The following is a 9008-nucleotide window of genomic DNA, read 5'->3' as shown; positions in this document are numbered from 1 at the left end:
GTACGGGCGATAGTTATTTAGTTCAGTTACCTTTGCCTTCTTGGGTACAGGAACAATGGTGGACATCTTGAGAAGTGGAACAGCAGACTGGGATAGGAGCGATTGAATATGTCCGTAAACACTCCAGCCATTGTGTTACCATACTGTAGGTTTATATAATCAGCATATATTTTTCATGGTCAGATTTGAATTGTGTAAATATTGAACTATTGTTTAATGTTTTAACTTTCTCTGAATAAAGTACTGATTTGTTTTAACATTGATGAAAGTGTCTAAACTGTCCAATATATCACAATAATTAATACTTGTCCCTCCACCCTAGAACAGGTTAACTGCTCTCTAAATGAGGAACAACATGCAGTCTGTCCCTCCACCCTAGAACAGGTTAACTGCTCTCTAAATGAGGAACAACATGCAGTCTGTCCCCTCACCCTAGAACAGGTTAACAGCTCTCTAAATGAGGAACAACATGCAGTCTGTCCCTTCCACCTAGAACAGGTTAACAGCTCTCTAAATGAGGAACAACATGCAGTCTGTCCCCTCACCCTAGAACAGGTTAACAGCTCTCTAAATGAGGAACAACATGCAGTCTGTCCCTCCACCCTAGAACAGGTTAACCTGCATGTTGTTCCTCATTTAGAGAGCTGTTAACCTGTTCTAGGGTTGGAGGGACAGACTGCATGTTGTTCCTCATTTAGAGAGCAGTTAACCTGTTCTAGGTGGAGGGGACAGACTGCATGTTGTTCCTCATTTAGAGAGCTGTTAACCTGTTCTAGGGTGGACATCTATTGATGTTCTGTATTATGTTTCATGTTCTGTGTTTTGTGAGGACCCCAGGAAGAGTAGCTGCTGCTTTTGCAACAGCTAATAGGGATCCTAATAAAATACCAAGTTATGCTTTCTGCTGTACCTATCAGTCAGACAACTTCCTTTTTAAAGTCTGTATCGTACTTGGCTAAATTAGTTGATGTTTTGTTGTTATTCGTTGTTGTTGTTATTGTGTTGTTGTTCGGTCCTGTTTTCGCCAGAAGCCAAACAGCTGTTGTTGTTTTCTCTTCTGATGTTTCCTCCCTCCTCTTCATACCCATCCTCCTCTCCTCTCTCTCATCCCCTCCCTCTCCTCTACTCTTCATACCCACTCCCTCCTCTCATCCCCTCCCCTCCCCTCCCCTCCCCTCCCTCCCTCTCCTCTCCTCTCCTCTCCTCTCCTCTCATCCCTCCCTCTCCCCTCCTCCAGCTCTTCATACCATCCTCCTCTCCTCTCATCCCCTCCCCTCTTCTTCTCTCCTCTCTCCTCTCATCCCATCCTCTCCTCCCCTCTCATCTCCTCTCCTCTCCTTCCTCTCCTCTCCTCTCCCTCCTCTCCTCTCCTCTCCTCTCCTCTCCTCTTCTTCATACCCATCCTCCTCTCCTCTTCATACCCATCCTCCTCTCCTCTTCATACCCATCCTCCTCCCTCTCATCCCCTCCCCTCTCTTCTTCTCCCTCTCCTCTCATCCCCTCCCTCCCCTCTCCTCTCCTCTTCATACCCATCCTCCTCTCCTCTCCTCTCATACCATCCTCCTCTCCTCTCCTTCCTCTCATCCCCTCCCCCCCTCTCCTCTCCTCTCATACCCATCCTCCTCTCCTCTCATCCCCTCCCCTCCCTCTCCTCTCCTCTCATACCCATCCTCCTCTCCTCTCCCCATACATCTCTCCCTCCTCTCCTCTCATCCCCTCCCCTCTCCTCTCCTCTCCTCCTTCATACCCTCCTCCTCTCCTCTCCTCTCTACTCCATTCCTCCTCTCCTCTCCTCTATCCCCTCTCCTCTCCTCTCTTCTACCCATCCTCCTCTCCTCTCATCCCCTCACTTCTCCACTCCTCTCCTCTCCTCTCCTCTCCTCTCCTCTCCTCTCCTCTCTCTCCTCTCCTCTCCTCTCTCTTCATACCCATCCTCCTCTCCTCTCATCCCCTCCCTTCCCCTCTCCTCTCCTCTCATCCCCTCCCATCCCTCCCTCCCTCTCCTCCCCTCCCCTCTCCTCTCCTTCATACCCATCCTCCTCTCCTCTCACCCATCTTCCTCTCTCTCCTCTCATCCCCTCGCCTCCCCTCTCTCCTCTCATCCCTCCCCTCTCTTCTTCTCTCCTCCCTCTTCAACTCCTCTCCTCTATCCCCTCCCTCTCCTCTCATCTCATCCCTCCCCTCTCTTCTTCTCCTCCCCTCTTCAAACTCCTCTCCTCTCACCCCTCCCTCTCCTCTCCTCTCATCCCCTCCCCTCTCTTCTTCTCTCCTCCCCTCTTCAAACTCCTCTCTTCAAACTCCTCTCCTCTCACCCTCCCCTCCCCTCTCCTCTCCTCTCATTCATCTCCCCTCTCTCCTGCCCCTCCCTCTTCAAACTCCTCTCCTTTCATCCCATCTCCTCTCCTTTCATCCCATCTCCTCTCCTCTCCTCTCCTCTCCTCTCCTCTCCTCTCCTTCCTCTCCTCTCCTCCCTCTCCTCTCCTCTTCCTCTCCTCTCATCCCCTCCCTCTCTTCTTCTCTCCTCCCCTCTTCAAACTCCTCTCCTCTCATCCCATCCCTCTCCTCTCCTCTCATCCATCTCTCCCCCTTCTCTCCTCCCCTCTTCTCTCCTCCCCTCCTCTCCCTCCTCTTTCTCTCTCTCTCTTCTCGCCTCGCCTCTTCTCTCCTCTCCTTTTCCGGGTAATTCCCTCCTCAGATCCAAGTTTTTACCTTGATCTATTTTCTTTATCCACTTATCAGTAACGACAATCACTGAACCATGTGGTAGTCACAGAGAGAAATGGCTTAACATGGCTTAACATAGAATACTTTAACAGGGTTAACATGGTTTAACAGGGTTTAATGGAGATAAGGATTAACAGTTGACTGTGATGGTGAATGTTATTCCACTAGATGTAGAGCAGGATTAACACTGACTGTGATTGTGATGTTAGTCCACTAGATGGGAGTAGTGGAGAGTAGTGAGGGAGATTAAACAGTTGACTGTGATGGTGGATGTTAATCTACTAGAATGGAGAGTAGATGGAGGGTGGGATTAACAGCTGACTGTGATGGTGGATGTTAATCTACTAGATGGAGAGTAGATGAGAGTGGATTAAAGCTGACTGTGATGGTGGATGTATTCACTAGATGGAGAGTAGATGGAGGGTGGGATAACAGCTGACTGTGATGGTGGATGTTAGTCCACTAGATGGAGAGTAGATGGAGAGGATTAACAGCTGACTGTGATGTGGATGTATTCCACTAGATGGAGAGTAGATGGAGGTGGGATAACAGCTGACTGTGATGGTGGATGGTAATCTACTAGATGGAGAGTAGATGGAGGGTGGGATTAACAGCTGACTTGTGATGGGGATGTAATCTACTAGATGGAGAGTAGATGGAGAGTGGGATTAACAGCTGACTGTGATGGTGGATGTTATTCCACTAGATGGAGAGTAGATGGAGGTTGGATTAACAGCATGACTGTGATGGTGGATTGTTAATCTACTAGATGGAGAGTAGATGGAGGGTGGGATAACAGCTGACTGTGATGGTGGATGTTTAGTCCACTAGATGAGGTAGATGGAGAGTGGGATTAACAGCTGACTGTGATGGTGGATGTTATCCACTAGATGGAGAGTAGATGGAGAGTGGATTAACATCTGACTGTGATGGTGGGATTTATTCCACTAGATGGAGAGTGGGATTAACAGTTGACTGTGATGGTGGATGTTAATCTACTAGATGGAGAGTAGATGGAAGTGGGATAACAGCTGACTGTGATGGTGAATGTTATTCCACTAGATGCGAGAGTAGATGGAGAGTGGGATTAACAGCTGACTGTGATGGTGGATGTTAATCTACTAGATGGAGAGTAGTGGAGAGTTGGATTAACAGCTGACTGTGATGGTGGATGTTAATCTACTAGATGGAGAGTAGATGGAGAGTGGAATTAACAGCTGACTGTGATGTGGGATGTTAATCTACTAGATGGAGAGTAGATGAGGGGTGGATTAACAGCTGACTGTGATGGTGGATGTTAATCCACTAGATGGAGAGTAGATGGAGTAGGATTAACAGCTGACTGTGATGGTGGATGTTAATCTACTAGACGGAGAGTAGATGGAGAGTGGGATTAACAGCTGACTGTGATGGTGAATGGATGTATTTCTGTGATCCCTCAGGATAATCACATTAGAAATCCGAATTCACTGATTTGTAGCAGCGGAATATTTCAGCGACGGTATTACTAATGTGTCTTCGACGTTACCCATCAGCCTGAAACTGTGTGGTATTTATCCAACGGAAATCCATTCATCTGAAGGTCACTGATGGTTTCTGTAATCAGGTTGCACTGGTGTGTATTGAGTAATGCTCCTCTAACCAGGCCACCAACACATTTCGTTGTTGCAGGGTTGCTTCCTGGTCTGCTTTAAAAAAGGTAGTACACATTTTAGAAGCTAAATCTTTAGCAGACTGTTGTCTGTCCTTAGTTCCCAGACTTTAGAAACACGATTCTTATTTTCTCTCGTTCTCTCAAAAGACTAAAGACATTTGAAACGTCATATTATGTCTACATACAAAAGGGAAAATAAATAAGCATAAATATGGGTTGTATTTACAATGTGGTTTTTGTTCGTCACTGGTTGACCTTTTCTTGTAGCAAACAGGTCACAAATCTTGCCTGCTGTGATGTCACACTGGTATTTTCACCAGTAGATATGAGGAGTTTATCAAAATGGATTGTTTCGAATTCTTTGTGGATCTGTGTTATCTGAGGGAACATGTTTCTCTAATATGGTCATACATTTGACAGGGAGTTAGGAAGTGCAGCTCAGTTCCACCTCATTTTGTGGCAGTGGGCACATAGGCCTGTCTTCTCTTGAGAGCCAGGTCTGCTGCGCAGCCTTTCTCAATAGCAAGGCTATGCTCACTGAGTCTCTACATAGTCAGACCTTTCCTTAAATTGGGTCAGTCACAGTGGTCAGGTTTTCTGCCACTGGGTACTCTGTTTATGGCCAAATAGCATTCTAGTTTGCTCTGTTTTTTTGTTAATTCTTTCCCAGTGTCAAGTAATCTTTCTCATGATTTGGTTGCGTATAATGTTGTTTTCTGTCCTGAAGCTCTGTGGGTCTGCTTTGTGAACACAGCTCCAGGACCAGCTTGCGTAGGGGACTCTTCCCAGTGATGGCTTTGTTATGGAAGGTTTGAGAATCGGTTCATTTTAGGTGGTTGTAGAATTAGACAGACTCTTTTTATTATTGCAGAACTCTGCATGCAGAGTTTCATTTGGTGTGTTGTCCCATTTTGGTATCCTTGGTGTGGTGAGCGGACCCCAGACCTCACAACCATAAAGACCAATGGGTTCATATAACTGATTCAAGTATTCTTTTTGCCAGATCCTAATTGGTATGTCAAAATTGATGTTCCTTTTGATGGCGTAGAAGGCCCTTCTTGCCTTCTCTCAGATCGTTCACAGCTTTGTGGAAGTTACCTTGGGCTATGATGTTTAAGTCGAGGTATGTATTGTTGTTTTGTGTGCTCTTAGGGCATACGGTGTCTAGATGGAATTTGTATTTGAGGTCCTAGCAACTGACCTTTTTTGGAACACCATTATTGTTTGTCTTACTGAGAATTTACTGTCAGGGGCCCAGGTCTGACAGAATCCGTGCAGAAGATATAGGTGCTGTTGTAGGCCCTCCTGGTTTGGCGACAGACGCACCAGATCATCAGCAACAGTAGACATTTGACTTCAGATTCTAGTAGGTGAGGCCGGGTGCTGCAGACTGTCTAGTGCTCGCCAAAATTTGTTGATATATACATTGAAGAGGGTGGGGCTTAAGCTGCATCCCTGTCTCACCCCGTGGCCCTGTCTTCAACCCGTGGCTCGTCTCACCCCGTGGCCCTGTCTCACCCCGTGCCCTGTCTCACCCACGGCCCTGTCTCACCCGTGCCCGTCTCCCCCTGTGGCCCTGTCTCACCCCGTGGCCCTGTCTCACCCCGTGGCCCTGTCTCACCCGTGGCCCTGTTCACCCCAAACGGCCCTGTCTCACCCCGTGGCCCTGTCTCACCCCTGGCCCTGTCTCACCCACGGCCCTGTCTCACCCACGGCCTGTCTCACCCCACGGCCCTGTCTCACCCACGGCCCTATAGAAGAAATTGCGTGTGTTTTTTGCCAATTCTAACCGCACACTTGTTGTTTTTTGTTTTCCACGGCTTTCCTATCAATATTAATAGCAGACTCATGGTCAAATTGAGTCAAAAGATTTTTCTCTCCTCCCCTCTTCTCTCCTCCCCTCTTCTCTCCTCCCCTCCTCTCCTCTCCTCTTCTCTCCTCTCCTCTTCTCGCCTCGCCTCTTCTCTCCTCTCCTTTTCCCGGGTAATTCCCTCCTCAGATCCAAGTTTTTACCTTGATCTATTTTCTTATTCCCATTATCAGTAACGACAATCACCTGAACCATGTGGTAGTCACAGAGAGAATAGCTTAACATGGCTTAACATAGAATACTTTAACAGGGTTTAACATGGTTTAACAGGGTTTAATGGAGATAAGGATTAACAGTTGACTGTGATGGTGAATGTTATTCCACTAGATGTAGAGCAGGATTAACAGCTGACTGTGATTGTGGATGTTAGTCCACTAGATGGAGAGTAGATGGAGAGTAGATGGAGGGTAGGATTAACAGTTGACTGTGATGGTGGATGTTAATCTACTAGATGGAGAGTAGATGGAGGCTACAATACAGTGAATTCGGATTTCTAATGGTGATTATCCCTGAGGATCACAGAAATACCATCCATTCACCATCACAGTCAGCTGTTAATCCCACTCTCCATCTACTCTCCGTCTAGTAGATTAACTCCACCATCACAGTCAGCTGTTAATCCTACCCTCCATCTACTCTCCATCTAGTGGATTAACATCACCATCACAGTCAGCTGTTAATCCCACCCTCCATCTACTCTCCATCTAGTAGATTAACATCCACCATCACAGTCAGCTGTTAATCCCACTCTCCATCTACTCTCCATCTAGTAGATTAACATCCACCATCACAGTCAGCTGTTAATCCCACTCTCCATCTACCTCCATCTAGTAGATTAACATCCACCATCACAGTCAGCTGTTAATCCCACTCTCCATCTACTCTCCATCTAGTGGAATAACATTCACCATCACAGTCAGCTGTTAATCCCACTCTCCATCTACTCTCCATCTAGTAGATTAACATCCACCATCACAGTCACTGTTAATCCCTCCCACTCTCTCATCTAGTGGAATAACATCCACCATCACAGTCAGATGTTAATCCCACTCTCCATCTACTCTCCATCTATGGAGATAACATCCACCATCACAGTCAGCTGTTAATCCCACTCTCCATCTACTCTCCATCTAGTGGATAACATCCACCATCACAGTCAGCTGTTAATCCCACCCTCCATCTACTCTCCATCTAGTGATTAACATCCACCATCACAGTCAGCTGTTAATCCCACTCCATCTACTCTCCATCTAGTGGAATAACATCCACCATCACAGTCAGCTGTTAATCCCACTCTCCATCTACTCTCCATCTAGTAGATTAAAATCCACCATCACAGTCAGCTGTTAATCCACCTCCATCTACTCTCCATCTAGTAGATTAACATCCACCATCACAGTCAGCTGTTAATCCACCCTCCATCTACTCTCCATCTAGTGGAATAACATCCACCATCACAGTCAGCTGTTAATCCCACTCTCCATCTACTCTCCATCTAGTGGACAACATCCACCATCACAGTCAGCTGTTAATCCACCCTCCATCTACTCTCCATCTAGTGGAATAACATCCACCATCACAGTCAGCGTTTAATCCCACTCTCCATCTACTCTCCATCTAGTAGATTAACATCCACCATCACAGTCAGCTGTTAATCCCACTCCTCCATCTACTCTCCATCTAGTAGATTAACATCCACCATCACAGTCAACTGTTAATCCTACCTCCATCTACTCTCCATCTACTCTCCATCTAGTGGACTAACATCCACAATCACAGTCAAGCTGTTAATCCTGCTCTACATCTAGTGGAATAACATTCACCATCACAGTCAACTGTTAAATCCTATTCTCCATTAACCCTGTGTAAACCATGTTAACCTGTTAAAGTATTCTATGTAAGCCATGTTAAAGCCATTCTCTCTGTGACTACACAGTGGTTCAGGTGATTGTCGTTACTTGATAATTGGGAATAAAGAAAATAGATCAAGGTAAAAACTTGGATCTGAGGAGGGAAGTACCCGGGAAAAGGAGAGGAGAGAAGAGGCGAGGCGAGAAGAGGAGAGGAGAGAAGAGAGGAGGAGAGGAGGGGAGGAGAGAAGAGGGGATGGAGAGAGAGGGGAGGAGAGATGATGAGAGGAGAGGAGAGGGATGGGATGAGAGGAGAGGAGTTTGAAGAGGGAGGAGAGAAGAAGAGAGGGAGGGGATGAGAGAGAAGAGGAGAGGAGAGGAGAGGAGAGAGAGGAGAGGAGAGGAGAGGAGAGTGAGATGGAGCTATAGTGTATTGCAGTCGAGCACTTGTCATCACATTTGGTACTCCTCTACGCTGCTACGCATCGCCCTCGACGCCATCGCACTTCTCCTGCCGTCCTGTCATATAGTACAACAGGCACCGATGGAGATGGGGATTGCAGAAGTCGACGAGTTGTGTTTTGAAACGTGGGAGTCAGAGAAGGAGAGAGGGGAGGATGATGAGAGGAGAGGCGAGGGGGAGGGGAAGGGGAGTGAGAGGAGAGGAGTTGAAGAGAGGAGTCTTTGAAGAGGGGAGGCATTGAGAAGACAGAGAGGGGAGGGAGATGACCAGGCAGAGGATGAGTCGCAGAGAAGGGGAAACTTGCCGAGAATCGCGCGTAGTCGGATCACCAATTTCAAAGGGAAAGTTTGAAGAGTCGGGAGGAAAGAGACGCAAGAGAGGCGGAGTCGTGCGGATCGATGATTTTTGAGAAATCACGGAGAGGCGAGATGCGCGTATAAGTAGGCC

This window comes from Salvelinus sp. IW2-2015, unplaced genomic scaffold (genome assembly GCF_002910315.2).
Source record: "Salvelinus sp. IW2-2015 unplaced genomic scaffold, ASM291031v2 Un_scaffold5204, whole genome shotgun sequence".
Lineage (NCBI taxonomy): Eukaryota > Metazoa > Chordata > Actinopteri > Salmoniformes > Salmonidae > Salvelinus > Salvelinus sp. IW2-2015.
Note: the sequence above shows the minus strand (reverse complement) of the source record.